Source organism: Palaemon carinicauda, chromosome 35 (assembly GCF_036898095.1).
Source record: "Palaemon carinicauda isolate YSFRI2023 chromosome 35, ASM3689809v2, whole genome shotgun sequence".
NCBI lineage: Eukaryota > Metazoa > Arthropoda > Malacostraca > Decapoda > Palaemonidae > Palaemon > Palaemon carinicauda.
The window spans coordinates 69,531,341-69,557,153 of record NC_090759.1 but is presented as its reverse complement, the minus strand read 5'-3'; the positions used below and the strand labels follow the sequence as shown (position 1 = coordinate 69,557,153).

The 25,813-nt window shown below is 46.1% G+C and overlaps 1 protein-coding gene and 2 non-coding genes across 3 annotated transcripts in view; all 3 read left to right on the top strand.

Moving 5' to 3' along the window:
• The window catches only part of LOC137627848 (protein lethal(2)denticleless-like), a 194,281-nt gene that overhangs the window by 5,620 nt on the left and 162,848 nt on the right, over window positions 1-25,813 (top strand). The gene's annotated exons all lie outside the window — the stretch shown is intronic.
• On the top strand, window positions 10,178-10,340 carry LOC137627965 (U1 spliceosomal RNA). Its single transcript, XR_011041277.1, has one exon. It is a non-coding gene; the product is annotated as a U1 spliceosomal RNA (small nuclear RNA).
• Window positions 16,017-16,179, top strand: LOC137627964 (U1 spliceosomal RNA). The gene has a single exon (XR_011041276.1). It is a non-coding gene; the product is annotated as a U1 spliceosomal RNA (small nuclear RNA).

Genomic DNA, 25,813 nt, shown 5'->3' with positions numbered 1-25,813 from the left:
GACTCGGGCTGGGGCGCGACCTTGAACGGACGGAAGTGCTCGGGAACGTGGAACGAGGACCAGGAAACGCTCCACATCAACTGCAAGGAGCTACTAGCAGTTCATTTAGCCCTATTGAACTTCAAGTCCCTCCTGCTAGGCAAGGTGGTGGAGGTGAACTCCGACAACACCACAGCCTTGGCTTACATCTCCAAGCAAGGAGGGACCCATTCGAGGAGCCTATACGAGATAGCAAGGGACCTCCTCATTTGGTCAAGAGGTCTAAACATCACCCTAGTTACGAGGTTCATTCAGGGCAACATGAACGTCTCAGCAGATCGCCTAAGCAGAAGGGATCAGGTCATCCCCACGGAATGGACCCTCCACAAGAGCGTGTGCAACAGACTTTGGACCTTGTGGGGTCAGCCGACAATAGATCTGTTTGCCACCTCCATGACCAAGAGACTTCCTTTGTACTGTTCCCCAGTTCCAGACCCAGCAGCAGTTCATGTGGATGCTTTTCTGCTGAACTGGTCCCATCTCGACCTTTACGCATTCCCACCGTTCAAGATCATAAACAAAGTCCTTCAGAAATTCATCTCGCATGAAGGGACACGGCTGACGCTGGTTGCTCCCCTTTGGCCTGCAAGAGAATGGTTCACAGAGGTACTACAATGGCTGGTCGACGTCCCCAGGACTCTCCCTCTAAGAGTGGACCTTCTACGTCAACCTCACGTAGACAGGTTGCACCCAAACCTCCACGCTCTTCGGCTGACTGCCTTCAGACTGTCGAAAGATTCGCTAGAGCTAGAGGCTTTTCGAAGGAGGCAGCCAGTGCGATTGCCAGAGCAAGAAGGGTATCCACTCGTAGAGTCTACCAATCCAAGTGGGAAGTCTTCCGGAGCTGGTGTAGAGCCAATGCAGTTTCCTCTACCAATACGTCTGTGACCCAAATAGCTGACTTCCTATTACATCTTAGGAATGAGAGATCCCTTTCAGCTCCTACGATTAAAGGGTACAGGAGTATGTTGGCTTCAGTTCTCCGCCACAGAGGTTTGGACCTTTCTTCCAACAAGGACCTTCAAGACATCCTTAAGTCTTTTGAGACTACTAAAGAACGTCGTCTTCCCACTCCAGGCTGGAATCTAGACGTAGTCTTAAGGTTCCTTATGTCACCTAGGTTCGAACCTCTCCAGTCAGCTTCCTTCAAGGACCTTAGCCTCAAGACTCTTTTTCTCGTCTGCCTTGCAACAGCTAAGAGAGTCAGTGAGGTTCATGCCTTCAGCAAGAACATTGGGTTCACATCCGAATCTGCAACATGTTCTTTACAGCTTGGATTCTTAGCTAAGAATGAACTTCCTTCACGTCCTTGGCCTAGATCGTTTGAGATACCTAGCCTCTCCAACATGGTAGGTAACGAGCTAGAAAGAGTTCTTTGCCCTGTCAGAGCTCTGAAATTTTATCTTAATAGGTCAAAACCTATTCGAGGACAATCAGAAGCCTTATGGTGTGCAATCAAGAACCCTTCGAGGCCCATGTCCAAGAATGGGGTTTCGTATTATATAAGGCTTCTGATTAGAGAAGCCCATTCTCACTTAAAGGAGGAAGACCTTGCTTTGCTGAAGGTAAGGACCCACGAAGTGAGAGCCGTAGCTACTTCGATGGCCTTTAATAAAAACCGTTCTCTGCAGAGCATAATGGATGCAACCTATTGGAGGAGCAAGTCAGTGTTTGCATCATTTTATCTTAAAGATGTCCAGTCTCTTTACGAGAACTGCTACACCCTGGGACCATTCGTAGCAGCGAGTGCAGTAGTAGGTGAGGGCTCAGCCACTACATTCCCTTAATCCCATAACCTTTTTTAACCTTTCTCTTGAATGCTTTTATTGTTGTTTTTATGGTTGTTACGGTAGGCTAAGAAGCCTTCCGCATCCTTTTGATTTGGCGGGTGGTCAATTCATTCTTGAGAAGCGCCTGGGTTAGAGGTTGTGTAGAGGTCCTTTAGTAGGGGTTGCAGCCCTATATACTTTAGCACCTTTGAGTTGATTCAGCCTCCTAAGAGGAACGCTGCGCTCAGTAAGGAAGACGAACTTAAAAAAAGGCAGAGTAACGGTTCAAGTCGACTTCCTTACCAGGTACTTATTATTTCATTGTTATTTTGAGATAACTGATTATATGAAATACGGGATACTTAGCTATCCTTTAATCTTGTACACTGGTTTTCACCCACCCCCCTGGGTGTGAATCAGCTACATGATTATCGGGTAAGTTTAATATTGAAAAATGTTATTTTTATTAGTAAAATAAATTTTTGAATATACTTACCCGATAATCATGATTTAATTGACCCTCCCTTCCTCCCCATAGAGAACCAGTGGACCGAGGAAAAATTGAGGAGGTGTCAACAAGAAGTACTGTAGTACCTGGCCACAGGTGGCGCTGGTGAGTACACCCCCTTCTAGTATTGTGATAGCTGGCGTATCCCTCCCGTAGAATTCTGTCGGGCAACGGAGTTGACAGCTACATGATTATCGGGTAAGTATATTCAAAAATTTATTTTACTAATAAAAATAACATATTTTATTCATTCTACAAAGTTCACGTATATATTAACATCTATGAATCTTGCTTGTATTAAAATTAAATAGCTTAAACTTACGAGTCTGTAAAAAGAAACTTATGTTATTTATTGATGTATCACCAATGCATATTAATTGTATTACTGAACAAAATAGTTACTGTTGAAAATATGCTCGAGTTGAAGAAAATGGATTGTTTATGCATGATAGAAAATGTACTGTGAGGGTTCGAGTTGACAGACCATAAACGAGTGATGCTTTATTTCCGACACGGGGAAAGTACATTGACCTGTGCGAACAGCAGTGTAGCAAGGTGACTGACCGACCACGAACAGGTGAAAATGCGGGGCATTTGTGTTTTCTACAGTTAATATTATAATAAATATGAAAGCCCCCGCTTGACATATAATAATCAAATGTATATAGCAGGACTACTCAACTATTATGAAGAAAGGTCCAGTTAGACAAGTTCCACTGTATATATAGGTCCGGAAATTTTTATTACATGTAATCATGAAAATAAAACCAGCAATTCGAGAACAGGGTAATAAACCATGATTTTTATTAATTCCATATTCACTGTTTGGTTTATTTATACAAATTTTCAACACGTGGAAATAAAAGTATTAAATTTTATACCTAAAGTATAGCAAGACTTGAATGTTTTTCTCTATAAAAACAACTGAAATTGAGAGTTCTAAAACGAAATACTGTTTCATATTATGGTATTTTAATAATAAAAAATTACCGGTGCTACTATAGTGTGAGGTCTACCGCCATATGTCGCCTACCTAGGTAGAGGGTGAGGTCTACCGCACCAGCGCTCACCTATGCGCCAGCGCTCTCCTGCGCGCCAGCGTTCTCCTGCGCGCCAGTGCTCTCCTGCGCGCCAGCGCTCTCCTGCGCGCCAGCGCTCGCCTGCGCGCCAACGATCTCCTGCACGGCCACGATCTTCTCATCTGGGCGCAATGGGGAAGGTAACCTCTTCACCTGTTCGCCAGTGCTCACCAACGCGCCATCGATCGCCGACGCGCCATCGATCGCCGACGCGCCATCGATCGCTGACGCGCCATCGGACGCGCGCCTACGAGATTGCACACGCGCGCCCTGCCCGCCCACCACCATAGCCAGATGTGCGCTCTCATGCGCGCCCGCACGCATGGGATATATCTCCTGCACACGTGCCCAACGTTATCGCCCTCACGTGCTCTACGGCCAGATCCTGCGCGCCCGTGCGAACAAGCGCCTTCACGCGCGCGAGCGCTCATCCAGCCTTCTGCGCGCCCTCTGCCATCTCCAGCCCGCGCCCCTGCACGCCATCGCTCGCCCGCGCGCGCCCTCGCCCGCACGCGCCCTCACCTGCGCGCCATCGCTCGCCTGCGCGTGCCCTCGCCCGCACGCCATAGCTCGCACGCGCGCCCTCGCCATCGCCCTCGCACGCGCCAACATTTGCCCGCGCCAGACCCAGGGCAAATCCTATCGCGCGATCCCCAGCGCAAATCCCACGCGTGAGGCTGCAGGACAACGCGCGGCCAGGTCATCATTGTCGTGTTCCCCACCCCGCAAGTGCAGAACAGCGCGCTCGCCGGTGGGAGGGAGGATTCTGGATAGGTCCAGGGACTTTTCTCCTTCTTTTCTGGCAAACCCTCCTTTGGTAACTCCTCCTAGGGATCGAACGATCCCCTTCCCTCCAGAGAGAGTTTCTGACAGCGCAGCTGTCAGTCAGCAGCCTTGGTTTGGGTCCCTGGTCTGAGCGGTTATGCATTCTTTTAAGCCTGTTCTCTCTGAGCTGGGCCACAGATGATTGGCAGCTTCTACTCCCCTGAAGAGAAAGAGAGGAATATCTGACGTGGTTACTTCCCCAAGGGCGAAGCTGACTCCTCGGAAGTCTTTGATGAAGGCCTCCTCACACCCCCCCCAGACTTTCACTCCCTCCCGTTCGGACGAAGATTTCCCGTCCTCAGGGGAGTCACAAGAGGTGAGGCGTTCCCCCATCGCACCAATGAGGGAAATCCCATCTCGCGCTGGGAAGTCTTCTCGGGTAGGGGTGGAGAAGAGCCTCCCACCATCACTGTTGGAGTCCTGCATCCCTCCCAGGAGGGAGTTGAAGGACTCTAAGACTTTGCCTAAGTCATCCTCAAGGATTGGACCGGAACCAGCCAAGCCCTCAGAGAAAGTCCACAAGTCCCCCCAAGAAGAGCCTTTGGGGACAGGAGACTTCGCTGCTAGCCCTTCAGGAGGGGAGCTGCAGGAATCAGAGCATGCGTTTTGGCAGGTTCTGACCCTTATGAGGAATTTCAATGGGTTTGCGGATCCAGAGATTCCCCCTCGTGAAGGCAAGGACACGGTCTTGGACCGAGTCTTTGGTACTCAAAATCTCTCAAAGGCCAGCGTGGCTTTGACCTGGTGTCAAGGAGTTAAAGAGTGCCAGAGACAAGGCCGAAGACCAGCTCTCCGAGCTTGCCTCCTCCAGCCGATCCAGCGCCGGCAACAAACTCCTCCCGCCTCCTCGTGTCCATCAGAGGAGGTACTTTGACATCATGGAGGAGACTTGTCTAGCTCTTCCCCTATACCACTCTTTGGAAGAGCTTACCAGGGGAGTCCCTCTAGAGAGACTTTCCAACCGGCAAGTGTCGTTCTCGGCAACGGAGATCCTTAGCCAGGAGAAGGTGGCGAAGTGTGCCATGCAGATAACTTCGTAGCTGGACATCTGGCAAGGGTCTCTGGGCATCCTGTTACGATCAGAGGACTTGTCCGAAGAGAGTACCAGGAAGGCCATGGAGACCTTTTTACTCTCAGGCACTCGTACAATTGAGTTTCTAGCCCACCAAGTCTCGAACTTGTGGGCTAATACCATCTTGAAATGTCGAGATTCCACCAAAAGGTCCCCAGTACCGAGATCAGCAGGCTCAGACATTCTTCCGTCATGGGGAAGAACTTATTCGAGCCTAAGGACGTGGAGCAGGCGGCTGAGAGGTGGAGGAAGTCCAACCAGGACTCTCTCCTACATAGAGCTTTAACATCGAAGCCCTATAATTCTCCAGCAACCCAGCATTCACGTCCTACCAAGACCACGAAACCGGCAGCTACAGCGAAGACAACGGTGTCTAAGCCCTTTCCTGTCAAGGACAAGAAAGGCAAAAAGTCCTCCAGGGGAGGAAAGAATCCTAGAGGGAGCGGCCGAGGCCGCAAACGCTAGGATTTGCAGTCCCCCCACATGTCCACCAGTGGGGGGATGCCTACAAAGTTGTGCAAACAGGTGGCAGCAACTCGGGGCCGATTACTGGACGATTGCCGTAATCAGTCAAGGATATCGCGTCCCGTTCACAACATCTCTACCTCCCCTGACAGTGAATCCAGTGTCGTTGAGCTCCCTTGCCATGGGATTGGCAAGGAGGCAAGCCCTTCGGGCAGAAGTCCAGACCATGTTGAAGAAGGACGCTCTCCAAGAGGTTGTCGACGGGTCCCCAGGCTTCTTCAGTCGACTCTTTCTTGTAAAGAAGGCGTCTGGAGGCTGGAGACCAGTCATCGACCTCTCAGCTCTGAACAGGTTTGTCAAGCAGACCCCGTCCAGCATGGAAACTGCAGACACGGTCAGACTTGCAGTGAGACCGCAAGACTTCATGTGTACACAGGACCTGAAGGACACGTACTTCCAGATCCCAGTCCATCCGTCTTCAAGGAAGTACTTAAGATTCAGCCTAGACAGCAAGGTGTACCAGTTCAAGGTGCTGTGTTTCGGTCTCAACACAGCACCACAGGTTTTCACCAGAGTGTTCACCCTAATATCGTCGTGGGCACACAGGATCGGCATCCATCTCCTCCGTTATCTGGACAACTGGCTGATCCTAGCAGATTCAGAGTTAGCCCTTCTTCGACACCGAGACAAACTTCTGGGACTTTGCCAAGATCTGGGGATCATGGTAAATCTCGAGAAGTCGTCTCTGCTTCCCACTCAAAGACTGGTATATCTAGCCATGATCATAGACACCAATCTCCACAAAGCCTTCCCATCAGACGACAGGATAGGAAGGCTGAGGAGGGTCGCGAGTCCTTTCCTCAGACGAGAAGAGCTTCCAGCCCAATCGTGGTTACGTCTCCTCGGTCATCTCTCATCCTTGGCCAGTCTAGTTCCCAACGGTCGCCTCAGAATGAGATCTCTGCAATGGCGACTCAAGTCCCGGTGGAATCAGGGTCACGATTCCCCGGACGTCATGATCCCTATGGGTCCTGCGGAACAGCCGGACCTTCAGTGGTGAGTGACAGACGAGAACCTACAAAGGGGAGTGGATCTTCTTGTCCTCCCCCCAGATTTGATGCTGTTTTCGTACGCCTCAAAGAAAGGGTGGGGGGCCCACGTTCTGCACCACAGGACCTCAGGCCTGTGGTCAGAATCAGAAAAGTGCCTCCATATAAATCTGCTAGAAATGAAGGCCGTATTCCTGGCCCTTCAACAGTTCCAACAATACCTGGCGGGTCACTCTGTGGTGGTGATGAGCGACAACACCACAGTAGTGGCTTACATCAACAAGCAAGGAGGTACCTTTTCAAAGCAGCTATCCCATCTCGCAGTAGAGATACTGAGATGGACCGAAGTCCACTCGATTCCACTATCGGCTTGCTTCATTCCAGGCAAGAGGAATGTGCTCGCCGACAGTCTGAGCAGAGCGTCTCAGATAGTGAGTACCGAGTGGTCTTTGGATCATCTAGTAGCCAACAAAGTCCTGACTTTATGGGGTTCTCCGACTGTGGATCTGTTCGCTACAGCGCTGAACTTCAAGCTCCCGCTGTACTGCTCCCCAGTCCCGGATCCCAAGGCACTCTGGCAAGATGCCTTCCTACAACGGTGGGACAACATCGACGTATACGCCTTTCCCCTGTTCTGTCTGATGAGGAGGGTGCTCAACAAGACCAGAATATCGGTCAATCTCTCGATGACCCTTATAGCTCCGCTATGGCATCACGTTGAATGGTTTCCAGACCTTTTGCAACTCCTAACGGAACTTGAGAGAACTCCCTCCACGACACGAGCTACTCAAACAACCACATGCCAACATCTTTCACAAAGCCGTAGCTTCGCTACGACTTCACCCCTGGGGACTATCCAGCATCTCCTCGCTGAGAGAGGATTTTCTCAACAAATTGCGAACAGGATGTCTGGACACCTGCAAAGGTCATCTGCAGCGGTCTACCAGGCAAAGTGGGGAGTTTTCTGTGGTTGGTGTCGTGGAAGGAGTATCTCTCCACTCGATGCCACTATTCCAGCAATAGCGGAGTTCTTCGTGTATTTGCGGGAAGAAATGCGCCTTTCAGTCTAGGCAGTGAAAGGCTATCGGTCAGCCTTAAGTCTAGCCTTCAGGCTCAAAGGAGTCGACATTTCTTCCTCGCTGGAACTTTCCCTACTTATACGAAGTTATGAACTTACCTGCCCTCAGTCGGAAGTGAGACCTCCTCCATGGGACGTGGTTTGAGTTCTCAGGTCTCTTAAGAGACCTCCCTACGAACCATTACGCCAGGCTTCAGATCGCCACCTAACTTGGAAGAAGGTGTTCCTACTAGCTTTGGCCTCGGCCAAGTGAGTCAGTGAACTTCATGGTCTCTTGTATGACATCGCCCATTGAAGGGGATGGGGGTAGGTAATGTTCAGATTCGTCCCTGAGTTTGTTGCTAAGACTCAGAATCCGGGAGTGCCGGACCCTCGGTTCGACTCTTTCCAGATTTCGAGTCTTCGTTCTGTAACAGATGACCCAGACCATCTCCTACTGTGTCCAGTAAGGAATCTGAGGCTATATCTCAAAAGAACGGCTGTAGTTCGTCCCCAAGTGCAGGCATTGTTTGTGAGCACTGGGAGAACAAAGAGGAGGGTTACCAAGAATACCATCTCGGCATGGATTCGTAGGGTGATCCATCTGTCCCTGAATCCTGACCCTCCTCTGTCACGTCGCCCTAGAGCACATGATGTCAGGGGTGTAGCTACGTCCCTGGCCTTTAAGAAGAACTTTTCGGTGACGCAGGTTCTACAAGCAGGGGTGTGGAAGCGTCGGACGACCTTCACAGCCCCCTACCTGCAAGACGTGACCCACAGGAGGCTCGATACGTTCTCTATCGGCCCTGTGGTGGCTGCACAACAGTTGGTTTAAAACCTCAGGCTCCTTAATGAACAAGTAGCAGAAGGTTGAGGGCATTGTTACCCGGTCTTAGTCTGCATGAATGAAAAGGTTTGTCTGGCCCTTATTCTTTTCTTCATCCTCCCCTGTCTTGGGGAAAGCAGCATCCTGGCCTCTCTGCACAGCTGACCTCGAACCACTGCAGGTAAACCATGTTTCCTTGTGTTCCTAGTGTTCCTAGTATTAAGCTAATACTGTCACGTCCCCATACCCTGACGAGGTGGTATTGGGAGAGTCCTAGCCTAAAGTTTCCATCTAAAGGACTACAGGTCAACTTCCTAGGACGAGTCACACTTCATACCTTCACACACAGCTTACGTAGGCCGCAGCCCTTGCACAGCAAGGTTCTAGTGAGGTGCAGGAACTCCTTATTGTTGAGTGCTGACACTCTCAGATACTGAGTCCCCGGGCAAAGCCAAAAGCCAGTACTGGCTGGGACTTGCCACCCTTCCTAAGGGGTGAGTCACCCATATTAAATAGCGTGGATTGTATTTCAGTTACGGAACAAATGACAAATTCGTAGGTAATTTGTATTTTTCCCAACTATACAAACCTTAGCTATTTAATCAAACTAGCATGCCAGCCCTATCCCCCGTGAAGTCCTACCTCTAAGCAAAGTGAGCTCAGGTGTGTGTGAGGGGGCCGGGATAGCAAGCTACCCTCCCTACCCCCCCGCTATCTAGCGATGGGGTTGTAAACCCTCGTTAAAATTCTAATGGCTCGTCATTTCAGCTACGCTGAAAGTAATTACCCATATTAGATAGCTAAGGTTTGTATAGTTAGGAAAAATACAAATTACCTATGAATTTGTCATGTTACTTGTAAATTCTAATCTACGAAATGTGTGTGTTATGCATCTACAAACTGAAATGGACATTAATTGGTGTATTGGTATTTTCGAAAACAGAGAAATAAAAGCAAGAAGGGACAGTGTAGTACTTACCCACACACACATCCGTATTGCCCAAAGCTTTCGCTATGGATGGGGTTCTTAGACTAGCAGTCTTAGCCCCCAAATAGTACTGTACTTAAGATATTTGCATCAGATTGGAAAGTTTATAATTTATAAATAATCAATCAGGAGTAACCATGCTTAGATTTTTATGGCACATTCAACAATTTTTATTCCCCATGATTTTTAACTGAATCAATGTACAGTTAATGTTTTGATGTTACAGAATATATTTTTTGGTATCTGTTACAGCAGTTAAAAAAAAAAATATTGTAATTTTTTTTTACATGAATCACCATATTAATTAAAGTTTGCTTTGGTAATTATGTATTTCCTTTAGCTCAATTTATTTCTTGAAATATAAAATAATCAAGTTATTAATAGTTAAGATAAGATTTTAGTAACAATTGATAGAAATTATTTACTATATAAACACTTTATTCATAAGTTACATGTGATCAGTGGATCTTATGTAGGATTCAAGGATGAAGTTTTAAAGCATACTTACCTGGCACAGGGGACACCATGATCACAAAGGTGGTTCCCCCAAGGCGAGGCTCACCATTGCACTCCGGTGTTGCTGACCCTTGCGATTGACCCAAATGTGGTCAATTCGGGTGCGGAATTTTTGGTAGCGGGGGACTGCGTTCGCGCTATCCCTCATAAAAAAAAACTGCATAAATATTCACTATCTCTTACAGTATATTGGAGAAAATATGTGACAATAAACTGCTGAGAAAAATTAAAAAATACCATTATTATTTTATGGAAATTTTCAATACAGTTTTAAGTTATTGGCTAGTTAATACTCATTGGAACTTTGATTGTTGAAGTAACTGGCTGGATTATGGAAAGTTATAGAGAACATCAAAATTTCTGTTCTAAGATACTCTGAAAAATGGCTATAAAATCAAGGGTAAAGTTTATTTAGCTCACTGCATTCAATTTACTGGTATTTTGCAGACTGGAAGAAACATTCTCCTGCTTTGATTTATTGTAAAATCATATAGAATAAAAAGTTCTGGGTGTTCTAAAATTGCCAAACATGGTCTTTCCTCATTGATTATAGTATTTGTTCTCACACAAATACAAACTCTTTGATCTTTAAACAGGAGTATGTCCTCAGTGCTGTATCACGTCGCTTTTGTCTTTGAAAGCAAAGAGTGAGAGCATACTTATTGCTGTTCTCCTGAATGTTGGATGTAAGCTTACTTTGCTTGCGATAATTGGTCTATTCTTTTTTTGTGTGTGATTTTTGAGTGCTTTTGGTTAATAACTGCTGTGCTTAAAAAGTAAGCATGTGGTTAAGTGAAATTTGTTCCTTTGACATCAGGTGAGTGGTTCTACCGGGGGTCAATCGCTGATGTTGGAGGATGATGTGCTATGATTGTGTTGTTGGAGTTTTCAGTTCCTGTTTAGGACGCCCTCATGTCTTCATCCTCTTGGGATTGTCGTAATTTCCGAAGAACGCTGGCAAGGGGAGGAAGCATGTTTGTTCCACCTCTGCTAGTTCTTATTCCTCCTCTTTGTTCTAAGAGGTCGTGGAGTATTGATTGCAAGGAGTCTCATGAGCCTACAAGCAATCTCTCTTCTTTTACATGAGTGAGATAGTGTAATTCAGTACTGACTCTGATAGGAAAAGTACTTTGTTCTGAGGCATAAGCATGCTCTGGCGCATATGGAACCAAGCACGTGCACTGTTGTTCAGGATGAAGTCTCTCTCTCTCTCTCTCTCTCTCTCTCTCTCTCTCTCTCTCTCTCTCTCTCTCTCCAGTATCAAGGTAGGGAAAATTGCTCATGGTAAGGTTCCATCTCCTGCTCGTGATAGAGAATCGTACTTGAGAGGAACCAGTAATTAATCTCCTTGCTTGTCTGAGCGATGAGACATAGCTCCATGTGCTGGCGATTGGGAATAACGGGATCAATCTCCACATGACTCTTACCAAAGAATATGCATAAGGTAAAATGATCACCTATCATTTGTAATTTACCCGCATGGGTCGTCCACGCTCCAAGAAGTTCCCATAAGCATGCACAATTGGGAATACTCTACAATCCTGGCTCTCCATGATTGGTCTTCTGGTGGTTGATGAACCTGGGGAGATGATTTCCATGAGTTCATGCTATTGGGAGCATTATCATTTGTCTCCTTACGGCTCATAATGTCCTGTGAGATGTTGCCAAAAGTATCTGCGATTAGGAACCAGGGATTGGTCCTCGCACTCATATGAGCAATGAGACATTTCATGAGTGTGTGATTGGTCTTATCGGTTATATGAGCGGCGAGACATTACCTCTCGTACTTGCAATCAGGGATAGGATCCTCAGTGTTCTCATGACTTTTGAGTCATGGAAGACATGCTCACGAGCTCACATAGTATGGAACATGATCACCTGTCACCTGTTCTTTCCATGCATAGCTTGTCCATTCTCTGGGATTTCATGTGTGATCGCGAATGAAAACATTTGACCACCCTGGACAGTTCTCATGGCTCGTATAAGCACAGAGGTGTTCCATCGTATACAAATGATCAGGAACAAGGTAGATCATCATCTGGTAGCCAGTATTCATATGCTCCCTGATACCATGCCTACCTGTATGCTCCTTCACTTTAAGACAGCACACATTTCATAAGTTCTGTCTCTGATGTAGGTTAAGATTCATTTTTTCTCTTCGATTTTGTGTTCCCAAATCTATATGTGGATTTGTATTTGTAATTCATGAGAAAAAAAGTCCTCACAGTCTGAGCAGGTTTGGCAACCTAGGTACCATTTTTTCTGTACGTTCTAACCTTTTGTGAGGCTTCTAGGCCTCAAAGGCTTTCAAATTAGACAGTTAAACTTGTGGTCTGCTACCGCCGTGAGTGTTTAGATCTGAAATAATCACTTTGGTCCAACTGATCTAATAGCCCTGTGATATAAAGGCTCAGATTTTTTAGACCGATTATATGGCTGCTATTTGGATGGTTTAACAAACTAATTTGCTGCCGCAGAGATAGTTGTTGCCACAATTGGCTCAATACTGGATCATGATTCTTTTCCAGGTGGGAGAAGGTCTTGGCCTCCTCCAATTCCGCATGACTTTCAACAACTTTTCCCTTAAGAAGGGGCTGATCCTTCCATGCTTCCATACCTTTTTCCAGGCACAGTTTAGGAAGGGGTTAAGAGGAAGAAAAGGGTTTCTTCTGTCAGTACGGGTTTCCTACATGTGTCTTTATCTCTCCACCCCCCATCTGGATTGAATAGAGACCTACCATCCAGGTTTCTTCTCCTGCTCTGGAGGTCTTATACGAGGTTCCTCCAGTCCTCTCTTGTCAGCACTTTACGAGTTGTCGCAGGAATGGAGCACAAGTCTATACTCCTCTAGGACAAACTGGTGCTTTTCAGGCTGTGTTCAGTTGGAACTTTAGTGCCTTACTCAACCCCCAGGAAGGAAGACTTTATGGTTTTGGTGACAAAGAATTTATCATGCATCTAGGCTTTTGATTATTCCTGAAGTGCCTCTTGTTCCTCATGTGCTCATACAGGTGTCCACCTGAATGTTAGGCTTTGGCCACCTAAAATGATTTCTTCGAAGTTGTTTGAGGATGAAATCAAAATCTTTTTATGATTGAAGGAGTAAATTGAAAATGCATTAGTATGTTGTTTAACTGGAAATTTTCCATGTATTTGTATCAACCAACTCATAGAGGTTGGTTGGTTGGTAAAGATTGCCATGCCGGAGACATGACACGGGCTCTTGCCTTTGGGCAGCTCGTAAGAGCATATTACTTTGAAAAGGGTGGTCTTCCAAAGGAGACCGATACTGCAACTTTAAAAAGGCAAAGGGTGATCTTTACAGAGTTACTGGAACATACTAAAGGGGAGGATATTTTACGTTACAAAGGATTTTTGCATCTGACGTGGAAGTGAGGGAAGAGACTCCTCTTTAGGTCCATGAAATGAAAGGTTAACAGACAGAGTGTCAGTCAGAGAAAAGGTGGTTATAGCAGCAAGTCCCAGTAATTAGAAGAGACTGGGAGAGGAGAGAAGTTTTTTCTTTAGTCAAAGAGAAAAGGAGTAGGTTTAAGCAAATAAACTTATCCCTGCTCGGTGGCTTGAAGCTGGAACTGCTGTAGTAACTGCATGAAGTTGGGGGTCCTGGTTAGGGGCAGGACTCTGGTGAGGATCTTGAAGGCGACAGGGATGAGGTCTTCCAAGGGTAGTGACTCGACTTGTTGAGTCAGGGTTTGAGGTGGGTTGAAGGATGTGGGTTGTGGAAGAGGTGCTGCTTGCGGCTGGTTGACTGATACTGGTACAGGGGCAGTGGGTGGTTGGCGTTGTGTCCTCTGGCGAGGAGGTCGCTGGTCCTTGGGTGGCTGGGTTGCAGGTGATTTTGGTTGTTTAGGGGAGGAAGTGCTTTTCATGGCAACTATCTCTCTTGGCAGCACCTGTTCCAAGCATGGTGAGGCCTGGAGCAGTTGGAGCACTTTGGTTTGGTATCTTTTCCGTCCTTGTGGGCCTGGATGCACACCTCTGTGCAGTGACGTTGGCTGCAGACTCCACAGATGATAGGGTCTCTGCACTCTTCCTTATGGTGGCCGTATCTCTGGCAGCGGTAGCATCTGAGGGGTTCAGGTGTGTACTCTTCAATGGGGAATGTCCCTCAGACTCCTAGATCCAGTGAGGAAGGCACTGGACCAATGAAGGTGGCAATCAGCCTTCTGACTGGGACGTCATTCTTGCTCATGCAGCACACTGCCTTGTCAATGTTGCTGCATGAGGTGGCGATGGAGATGGGCATGGTGATGGGATATCTTGTGATGACTGCTGTCTTCTGAAGCAAGGCAGGGTCAAGCAATGTCAGAGCTGGTTCCTCCTGGAGGGATCTGGCTGTTTCCTGGTCTGTGGGGATGATAATAGGGTCACTCTTCTGGTTGGGATGAACTGAAAGTTGCATGCCAGGCTTTGCAGCCATGGCATTAACTGTGGCGTAGGATATGGAGCTATCGGTCTGGGTGATCCTGAACTTTGGCAGTGGTTTCCTGGGTTCAGGCTGTGGAGCTGGGATGCTGGCAGCAACGGCAGAGGCTTCTTGAAGGAGATCCGAAAGGCAGAGAATGCAGTTGCAGTCCATGGAATGTTCCCCCTGAGTCTCAGCAGGTTCAGTCTCCATGGCATTGGAGGACTCAGGTGCCAAGGTTGGAGAGGTGACTGCAGCTGCAACTGTCAGCTGTGGAGTTGAAGAGACTGACAAGGACTAGACTGAGCTCTCAGTCCTTGGAGTCACTAATGGTGATGGTGGGGGTAGTACTGGAGCTGAGGAAGGGCGTTCAGGGCTCTTCCTTCTTTTGGGAGGGGAGTAGTCACCTCCCTGCTAGTTATCAAGGTCCTGTAGTGCTTTAGGACCTTGATAGAAGCAATTTTGCGCCCCTTGAAACTGCATCTGACATGATGGGTAGGTAGTGTTTTCTTGTCAACAACGGTAGTTAGAGTACAGCTTTTGCTCTGCTCAAAGAGCAGACCTTTGAGGGAGATGAGAAACTTATACAACTACTGAGCAGCCACCACAGGACTCAAGCAAGGCAGTCCAGCATACTGTTGACAACATCTTGAAAGTACAGAGACAAGGGTGTTCTGAAAATCTTGGACAATAGTCTTTGGTTCAGAGTACTGTATATCAACAGATGATCTGAGTGGGTATAGACAGGCCTAGACTCATCAGTTCTTCCTCGAGATGGCAGAAGCCCATACAGACTTTGGGTAGCCTACCTCAATCGTCAGAAGGTTCACAGAGCTAGAAGTGACCCAACAATCTACACACTTACAGTACCTAACAGAGCCCCGAGGAATCCTTAAAAAATTGTGTGCTACTGAAAAAGCTGTCAATAATTAATGCATAATTAATTAGATATGATCATGTTTGGAAGATTCTGGACATAGGTAATAATTTTTTAAGCTTATTTATTTATTTATTTTTCTTTTATTTTTAAATTTTTTTTTTTACAAGATTGATGTTTCCTAAAACAGGTTAGGGTTGGCAGTTTATTCTTTTGTGTACACTGTACTATCCCAATATTTTGAAGTTCCAGAAAACTTTATATATTTTGAACAGCAGTTGAAAAAAAAATGTGCAAAACTTTAACTCGAGTTATCATATTAAAGAACACTTTGACTTGTTAATTAAGTCTCTCAATAATCTTTATGGATTTTTTGTGGTGCAAAATGATATAATTATCGATGGTTGACATAAAGTTTTACTATGTACTATTCAAAATTATTTATTATATAAACACTTTATTCATAAATTTCATGTATTCAGTAGATCTTACCTAGGAGTCATAGGTGAAATTGTTAAGCATACTTACCTGGCACAGGGGACACCATGATCACAAAGGTGGTTCCCCCAAGGCGAGGCTCACCATTGCACTCCGGTGTTGCTGACCCTTGCGATTGACCCAAATGTGGTCAATTCGGGTGCGGAATTTTTGGTAGCGGGGGACTGCGTTCGCGCTATCCCTCAACAAAAAATTGATCAAGAAACTTAATACTTTCATTGCCAGTGGTGAGTTCAATGAAATTCTGATGTAGCAAAATCTTTCAAGACCACAGCTTGCATCAAGACCTCTCCCAATGAATACCAACTTGTTATGGTTTGAGTAATTTTAAAATATATTTCCCCATTTTCAAATTTTTAGTCATTAATGGCAGTGAAAGGGTTATTGAACAAACATTTGTAATTGACTCTAATGGAGAAAGAGGACAAAAAACTGCCTAAAATTCAGTTTTATATTTGTTTGGAAAAGTTCAATGCCTTATTGGTTAGTTAACGTCCACGTTTAAGATTAGATATGTTGAAGAAACTTAAATTAATTATAGATGTTATAGAGAACATCTTATCTTAAAATTTAAAGGTAATGTAGGAGAGCGACTCACCCTGAAAATGACAAGTGCTACTGCAGAATAAGTCCTACATCAATTGATTTCAATTAAATATTGTTGATCCCATTACCACATTCACATCCATTACTTCTCTTGGATCTTTTGTTAACTAAAGCCTCAGTTATTGTTGCTTCCTCCGGTGCCTTAGATGACCGCGGAGGTAGCAGCAGTAGGGGATTCAGCAGTATGAAGCTTCATCTGTGGTGGAAAATGTGGGAGGTTGGACTGTGGCACCCTAGCAGTACCAGCTGAACTCGGCTGAGTCCCTGGTTAGGCTGGAGGAACGTAGAGAGTAGGGGTCCCCTTTTTTGTTTTTGTTTTGTTTCTTTGTTGATATCGGCTACCCCCCAAAATTGGGGGAAGTGCCTTTGGTATATGGATGGATGGATGAGACAGATTAGATAACAAATACCTGTGAGGGCATATAATGGCAACATTATAACGTATCCCCTTAGATTTGTTCAATAATGCAATGCATGACAAGTATTTGAAGTTCTATAGTGTCCAATGATGAGACAAAAAAGTCCTGTTACCATCATTGGCAGTTCACGCCTGAAGTTTGTGCCAGATTAGAACTCCTCTTAGCAGTAAATATCTGGAACTTTCTTTATTGAATTCCTTACTTATTGGTATAAGATCTGAAAATGAAGCATCCTTCACTAGTCCTAGTCATTTATGGAGGCTGATTATTACTTGTTTGTCTCTCTTTTTGTGTTTAATTCTCATTCCAGCCTGTCCACTGATTTGCTTTGTGCTTTGGCAACTCATTTGTGTGTAAATTAACAGAATGCAATAAATAGCATTTCCTACTATTTATCAGAAGTAAATTATGTAAATCAAACAAAGAAAAAAAAACTTGTCGTTATTCAATTGTTGCTCTTAATGTTATAGGAAAATTAAGTTAAGAATCATCACAAATTATTTAAGAGGGATTTTATTCTTAGTACACCTGTGCTGTACATTGGATATTCTTAAATTCTTATCTAAAGAAAGTGAATGTTCTACATCTCCAAACTAAAATTGTTGGTTGGTTAGTACCTGGCAGTGAGGTATCTGGCTACTGAAAAGGTTATCAACATTTAATGTATAATAAAATAGATATGATCACATATCAGGATGTACCGAAATTTTTTTTTTATCATTATTACTAGCTTACCTACAATCCTAGATGGAAAAGCAGGATGCTATAAACCCAATGACTACAACATAGAAGATAGCCCAGTGAGGAAAGGAAATAATGAAAAAAATGGAAAATTGTGTCTGAGCGTACCCTCAAACAAGAGAACTCTAACCCAAGACAAGTGGAAGACCATGGTAAAGAGGCTATGGCACTACCCAAGACCAGGAAACAAGGATTTGATTTTGGAGTGTCCTTCTCCTAGACGAGCTGGGTACTATAGCTACAGAGTCTCTTCTACCCTTTAACCCTTTAAGTGAAGAATAATATTCAGTTATCTTGGTGTTGTGAGGTCTATAAGTCAAAAGTAGAATGTGAAAAGAATAGGCCAAATAATTGACACACACACAAATTACCCAGAACTTTAGCTTCAGACAGGAGTTCTTAAACTCACAATTGTAGCCCCTAAGTGTAATATTGGAAACAAGGTGCACACACAGAGTGTGCTCTTTTGCAGTTGCTCAGCCCAGAGAGCGAGACTACTAAGAAGTATAATTTTTCTTATTAAAGGAACGTGGCAAGAGCGGATGGAGTTGCTCAGCCCCATAAGACTGTGACTGCAAGATGTCAATCTTTTCTCAAACTTTCTTATATAAGAGCTCTTATAAAAGTCGAGTTTAGGAATCGGTTCACTCCTCACAACCCAACCTAGCAAGGCCTTAGCAAGGCAGACTCTGTTAGTCAGACCAATGAGCGTGACTGCAAGGATGTCAGTTTGCATCAAGGCAAACTGCTGTGACCCAAAACCCAGGCTACTCATGGAACCCAAGGGAAGTTTTCCTGGTAGAGAAAATTTTATAACAGTGAGTAGAAGAAACTGGGATAGGAGTTGGAAGAATTATGGGTAGAAGAGAAATGAACAGTTATAAGTGTAAAAACTTATCCCTGTTCAAGGGGTTGTGTGAGACTAGGGGGGAAAGGAGGGATTGGCTAAAAGACTGGAGCCATTGTAGGATCTTTAAAAGAGAAAAGTCTCTGGACACAAGGCAGATGACTATGGCGATAAGGTCTTCTAGGGGAAGGTTTTCAATTTGATGAGTGAGTGGTGAGGTAGATGGGGCAGAAGAAGTGTTTTGGATGGGTTAGGAACGAGAAGGAATTTGGGAAGGGGGGATACTGGTAGGGTAGGGATGACTGAATAAGGACCGGTGGTAGGTTGGTGGCGAGGCCTTTAACTTGGGACCCACTGTGGCTTTTGCGGTTGCGACGGTGCCTTTGCAGCCCTCACATTTGCAGCAGTTCTTGTGATGAGCAGTTTCTAGTTTGACAGCAATCACTTTGTTTGTTCGTTCGTTTGTTTAGATTGCCCCATCTATAGCTGAGCAGGGGCTTTTGACACAATGCCGTACTCCTCCAAGGAGCGTAGATGCAGGAGTTTTTCCTATTAGAGGAACTGAATGCTATTCAAGGCAATCAGACTTTATCAACATGGCAATCCAATGGAACTGCTGTAGTAACTGCATGAAGTTGGGGGTCCTGGTTAGGGACAGGACTATGGTGAGGATCTTGAAGGCGACAGGGATGAGGTCTTCCAAGGGTAGTGACTCGACTTGTTGAGTCAGGGTTTGAGGTGGGTTGGAGGATGTGGGTTGTGGAAGAGATGCTGCTTGCAGCTGGTTGACTGGTACTGGTACAGGGGCAGTGGGTGGTTGGCGTTGTGTCCTCTGGCGAGGAGGTCGCTGGTCCTTGGGTGGCTGGGTTGCAGGTTATTTTGGTTGTTTAGGGGTGGAAGTGCTTTTCATGGCAACTATCCTCCTTTGTCTCTCTGGGCAGCACCTGTTCCAAGCATGGTGAGGCCTGGAGCAGTTGGAGCACTTTGGTTTGGTGTCTTTTCCGTCCTTGTGGGCCTGGATGCACACCTCTGTGCAGTGATGTTGGCTGCAGACTCCACAGATGATAGGGTCTCTGCACTCTTCCTTATGGTGGCTGTATCTCTGGCAGCGGTAGCATCTGAGGGGTTCAGGTGTGTACTCTTCAATGGGGAATGTCCCTCAGACTCCTAGATCCAGTGAGGAAGGCACTGGACCAATGAAGGCGGCAATCAGCCTTCTGACTGGGATGTCATTCTTGCTCATGCAGCACACTGCCTTGTCAATGTTGCTGCATGAGGTGGCGATGGAGATGGGCATGGTGATGGGATATCTTGTAATGACTGCTTTCTTCTGGAGCAAGGCAGGGTCAAGCAGTGTCAGAGCTGGTTCCTCCTGGAGGGATCTGGCTGTTTCCTGGTCTGTGGGGATGATAATAGGGTCACTCTTCTGGTTGGGATGAGCTGAAAGTTGCATGCCAGGCTTTGCAGCCATGGCAGTAACTGTGGCGTAGGATATGGAGCTATCGGTCTGGGTGATCCTGAACTTTGGCAGTGGTTTCCTGGGTTCAGGCTGTGGAGCTGGGATGCTGGCAGCAATGGCAGAGGCTTGTTGAAGGAGATCCGAAAGGCGAGAATGCAGTTGCAGTCCATGGAATGTTCCCCCTGAGTCTCAGCAGGTTCAGTCTCCATGGCATTGGAGGACTCAGGCGCCAAGGTTGGAGAGGTGACTGCAGCTGCAACTGTCAGCTGTGGAGTTGAAGGGACTGACAAGGACTAGATTGAGCTCTCAGTCCTTGGAGTCACTAATGGTGATGGTGGGGGTAGTACTGGAGCTGAGGAAGGGCGTTCAGGGCTCTTCCTTCTTTTGGGAGGGGGAGTAGTCACCTCCCTGCTAGTTTTCAAGGTATTGTAGTGCTTTAGGACCTTGATTGAGGCAACTTTGCACCCCTTGAAGCTGCATCTGACATGATGGGTAGGCAGTGTTTTATTGTCAACATCGGTAGTTAGAGTACAGCTTTTGCTCTGCTCAAAGAGCAGACCTGTGAGGGAGATGAGAAACTTATACAACTACTGAGCAGCCACCACAGGACTCAAGCAAGGCAGTCCAGCATACTGTTGACAACATCCTGAAAGTACAGAGACAAGGGTGTTCTGAAAATCTTGGACAATAGTCTTTGGTTCAGAGTATATCAACAGATGATCTGAGTGGGTATAGACAGGCCTAGACTCATCAGTTCTTCCTCGAGATGGCAGAAGCCCATACAGACTTTGGGTAGCCTACCTCAATCGTCAGAAGGTTCACAGAGCTAGAAGTGACCCAACAATCTACACACATACAGTACCTAACAGAGCCCCGAGGAATCCTTAAAAAATTGTGTGCTACTGAAAAAGCTGTCAATAATTAATGCATAATTAATTAGATATGATCATGTTTGGAAGATTCTGGACATAGGTAACAATTTTTTAAGCTTATTTATTTATTTATTTTTCTTTTATTTTTAATTTTTTTTTTACAAGATTGATGTTTCCTAAAACAGGTTAGGGTTGGCAGTTTATTCTTTTGTGTACACTGTACTATCCCAATATTTTGAAGTTCCAGAAAACTTTATATATTTTGAACAGCAGTTGAAAAAAAAATGTGCAAAACTTTAACTCGAGTTATCATGTTAAAGAACACTTTGATTTGTTAATTAAGTCTCTCAATAATCTTTATGTATATTTTGTGGTGCAAAATGATATAATTATCGATGGTTGACATAAAGTTTTTCAATATTAATCTTACCCGATAATCATGTAGCTGTCAACTCTGTTGCCGACAGAAATCTACGGTCGGGATACGCCAGCGATCGCTATACAGGTGGGGGTGAACACCACAGCGCCATCTGTGGTCAGGTACTCCAGTACTTCTTGTCAACACCACCTCAATTTTTCCTCTGTCGTGCCTCCGGCTAGACCTACATGGATACGCTGTTGATTCTGGAGTTATTGCTCACGATTTGGTGATGTATTTGCTCTAGAGTTTAGCCTTCGCTATTCAGGAAGCTATATCATTAGCTTAGCAAGTTTTGGAATTAATTTGATTTAATTTTTGATTTAATTTTGGTACGAAGAGAGTATGAACTCTCTTTCACTTTTAAATGGCCGACCCTTCCCTTAGACGGAAGTGTTGGTGTCGAAGAGAGTATAGACTCTCTTAATTTTGCTTAACAAGGTTATAGATTTATTTTATATCTCTCCGCCTTTTATAGGCCTCTTTGATTAACTTCCTTTTATTATAAACTTATTAAAATTAATTTTTTTATTTGTTTATATTCGACCTTTCCTAATAGTAGGCGGTCTTTTCTTGGAACCGAAGTTAATTAACATTGAGCCCGTCATTTCGTTTTTACCTGTTAACATATTATGCTATTTTAATGTTTTTGAAAGAATTTCTTTGATAGTCTTGTACTGTTTTCAAAGTTGAACTAACGTTTTGTTTTGTCTCTGCAGTTGTTGACGTTCAGAACGTTCAACTTGCGCTCTATCGTTACGATAGAGAGAGAGTCTATCACGGTGTCACGTTGCAGTAAGAGTAAACCGATTCTAGCGTTTTGTTCATTCTTTCTTAGCTTAAATGGTTTTAATTCTAATAAAGGAACTTTTTATTTGGGAAATCTTTCAGTTTTTTTCCTTTAACAATAATTTGTTTTAACGATATATATAATTGGGCTCTTCTCTCAGGTGCTAAGTCAAGAGAGAGAAAGAGAGAGAGATAGAGACGGAGGGAGAGAGAGGAGGATAAACGTTTCGTTCAAGCGGGTAACGTTGTTATCGTTTTTGCTCTTCTCCCTAGTCTCTTTAGGGGAAGAAGGTAAACGTTTCTAGAGTTTTATTCTTGTTCTCAGGCTTTATGCGGTGAGAGATTTTAAACGTAGTTTATTTGATCTAGTGTTTAGTCTCTTTTCCAGCCACTGAATTATTTATCTTTCATTATGTTTTTCTGTTACATTGTAATACTGTTTTCGCAATTACTAACTTTTAATGAAGGATAGAATTGCGTGTTTCAGGTACAAACCACTTAAAGTTTCGAGTTCAGTGAAATAAGTGCAAACAGAAAATCAAAAGTGATAAAGTGATAAGCGCAAAGTGTTACAGTGTTGCGTTCGAGGGTTCGTCTGTTCGTGCCAGTTGTTCGCCTAGTCTGGGACCTCTTACAAGCTCCCAAGCCCAGGGGAGAAGTAATGTCGAAGGACTTATGGGTTCAGCAGGCCTTGATCGACGAACAGACGTTTCCCTCCGTGGTTTCGGGTGTTACCAACTCACGTAGCCGACGTGATCACCCCACCCACACAAAGACGAGAGAGCCCTTTTATTCCTCGTCTGCGGAAGAGGTTTCTCGCAGAAACCATGGACCAAATCTTGCAGCTTTTAAGTGCAAGTCGGTCCCTTCCGCGCAAGTCCAACTCCTAGGTGGTGCCATTAGCACTGGGTCAGTTCGGACTTGCTGCAGTACGACAACTGCACACCTCCCAGAGAGGCAAGGTGGTATCGCAACAGACAGTAACTCCGTCTGTTGCCGCACCAGCTGTTTTAGACCCTCAGTTTCAACGGACAGTAGCTCCGTTTGTTGTTGTCTTTCTTAAACTCTAGTGGTCTATGCTGCTGACAATGCAGTCTCAGCTTGCGGTGTTGATGCAGGAGTTTCAGGCAGAGAAGGTTAGCACACCTCCTCCTGCGAGCGCTCATGAGGCAGCCGCCTCAACTCCACCTCTGCGCAGTCCACCCTGCCAGACGTATGATGTTGAGGTTCCTCAACCTACCTCCACGCGTGAGCTGCCGCATTGGGAGTTGCCAGATACCAGCGCTGTGCAGCAACCTCCACTTTCCTTGAGGCAGGAGCCTCTTGCTATGCGGTAACCTCCTCAACACTTGAGGCAGGAGCCTTATGCTTTGCAGCAACCTCCTCTACCCTTGAGGCAGGAGCTTCATGTGTTGCGACAACCTCCTCCATCCTCGAGGCAGCAACCTCTTGCGTTGCGGCAACCTCCACCATCCTTGAGGCAGCAACCTCAACTCTTGCGGCAGCCACCTCCACTCTTGAGGAACCTCATGCTATGAGGCAGCCGCCTCAACGCATGCAGCAACCGCATTCTTCACAGCATGAGCCTCTCTCTGCGCAGCTACCTCCTCAACCCTTGAGGCAGACGCAACTCTTGAGGCAGGAACCTCACAGGAGCCTCATGCTATGCGGCATCCTCCTCAAACCATGAGGCAGGAGCCTCATGCTATGCGGCATCCTCCTCAACCCATGAGGCAGGAGCCTCATGCTATGCGACACCCTCCTCTACCCATGAGGCAGCCTCATGCTATGCGGCATCCTCCTCAACCCATGAGGCAGGAGCCTCATGCTATGCGGCATCCTCCTCAACCCATGAGGCAGGAGTCTCATGCTATGAGGAGCCTCATGCTATGCGGCATCCTCCTCAAACCATGAGGCAGGAGCCTCATGCTGTGCGGCAACCGCCTCAACCCATGAGGCAGGAGCCTCATACTATGCGGCATCCTCCTCAACGCATGCGGCATAAGCCTCATCCCTTGCAGCTTGAGCCTCATCCCATGCAGCATGAGTCTCATACCATGCAGCATGAGCCTCATCCCATGCAGCATGAGCCTCATCCCATGCAGCATAAGCCGCACGCCATGCAACATGCTCTGCTTACCTTACAGCATGCTCTACATACAGCATGCTCTGCATACAGCATGCTCTGCATACCTTACCGCATGCTTCTCAGTCACACATCTTTGGTTGTTGCCAACTCACTAGACTGTCAAGCAGTTTCCTAACGTTGCCTTCTAGTCTGCTGCTTTTGCACCAGTGAAACCCTCACTGAGAGAACTTAGCTTTTCTCGGATATGGTTCCTGTAGATGAGAAAGTGCTATTCTCCCTCCTTCTGATTTTCCCTTGAGGACTCTGTCATTTGGAGAGGAGCCTTTAGCTGCTTAGCCTCCTATGGACTTTTATTTAAGCATAGCATGCTTCCAGGGAGGGTAATGGTTCCACTTCAGTCGCTAACCCCGTCTGTTACCACACCTGCTCCCATAGACCTTGAGCTGTGTTGCAAGACATGCAGTCCAAGCTTAGTCCTTGTTAGAGGATTTTTTGTTTACGGAGTCAGTGTGTCACTGGGAAGACGTTCAACAACCAGCAGAAGTGACTTGTTGTGACGCAGTGCGGCAACCTCAGCAACCCGATAAGGAGTTGTCTGTACGACCCAGACAGTCTAGACAGCTTCGGGTTGTCACTGTACTTCCTCGCTTCCCCATGGTTGACAGTTCACAGACTGTGCAGCAGTACCATGATCTTGTGTCCGGCTCCGTCAGACGACTAGCTTTTAAGAGCTCCCACAAGTCGTCGCTGTCTGGAGATTCTCAGATGGACTATGGATCTGACCAAGGAACTGGGCCTCCTGGTCAATTTTGAGGAGTCCCAGCTCGTCCCATCCCAGACCATTGTCTACCTGGGTATGGATCTTCAGAGTCGAGCTTTTCGGGCTTTTCCGTCGGCCCCAAAGATATACTAAGCCCTAGATTGCATCCAGAGCATGCTGAGAAGGAACCGATGCTCAGTCAGGTAGTGGATGAGTCTAACAGGGACACTTTCATCGCTGGCCCTGTTCATCGAGTTAGGGAGACCCCACCTCCCCCCCTTCAGTATCATCTAGCGGCTCACTGGATAAAGGACATGACGCTAGAGACGATCTCAGTTCCTGATTCCGAAGAGAGGAGGTCTACTCTCACGTGGTGAAAGAACAGCTTTCTTCTCAAGGAAGTCTACCTTTGGCTGTTCAGAAACCCGACCGCCGTCTCTTCTCTGACGCATCAGACACGGGCTGGGGTGCGACTTTGGACGGACAGGAATGCTCGGGAACATGGAATCAGGAGCTAAGGACACTTCACATCTATTGCAAGGAGCTGTTGGCGGTTCATCTGGCCTTGATAAACTTCAAGTCCCTCCAGCTTAACAAGGTGGTGGAGGTGGACTCTGACAACACCACAGCCTTGGCTTACATCTCCAAGCAGGGAGGGACTCATTCGTGGAAGTTGTTCTAGATCGCAAGGGACCTCCTCATCTGGTTAAAAGATCGAAAGCTCACGCTGGTAACGAGGTTCATTCAGGGCGATATGAATGTCATGGCAGATCGCCTTAGCCGGAAGGGTCAGGTCATCCCCACAGAGTGGACCCTTCA